Below are 612 nucleotides of genomic sequence, written 5' to 3'. Positions count from 1 at the left end.
GCACTGGAGGAGATAATGCTAAGTGAAATAAGTCAAGCAGAGAAAGACAATATCGTACGGTTTCTCTCATCTATGGAACATAAGAACTAGGAAGATCGGTAGGGGAAGAAAGGGATAAAGAAGGGGGGGGTAATCAGAAGGGGGAATGAAGCATGAGAGACTATGGACTCTGGGAAACAAACTGAGGGCTTCAGAGGGGAGGGGGTGGGGGAATGGGATAGACTGGTGATGGGTAGTAAGGAGGGCACGTATTGCATGGTGCACTGGGTGTTATACGCAACTAATGAATCATCAAACTTTACATCAGAAACCAGGGAGGTACTGTATGGTGACTAACATAATAAAAAACATTAAAAAAAAGTTCTTATAATGGTATTTTTATAAACCGGTGCTAAACGTAAGTATATCATAATTCTTAAAATGTACTATTTATTTGTTAGTGTCAGGAATGTGATATCAGAATGTGAATGTACTTTTCTTACAAGGTTAAAACTCTGAAATAAGACCTATAACATTAGGGGGGAAAAACAATCCTTTTTGAGGGTAGGCCCAACCAGTAAGCATTGTGGTGTTGGGGCTGTTGGGTGGGTCTCTGAGTTAAACCATCTCCCC

This window comes from Ailuropoda melanoleuca, chromosome 1 (assembly GCF_002007445.2).
Source record: "Ailuropoda melanoleuca isolate Jingjing chromosome 1, ASM200744v2, whole genome shotgun sequence".
NCBI classification, from domain to species: domain Eukaryota; kingdom Metazoa; phylum Chordata; class Mammalia; order Carnivora; family Ursidae; genus Ailuropoda; species Ailuropoda melanoleuca.
Note: the sequence above shows the minus strand (reverse complement) of the source record.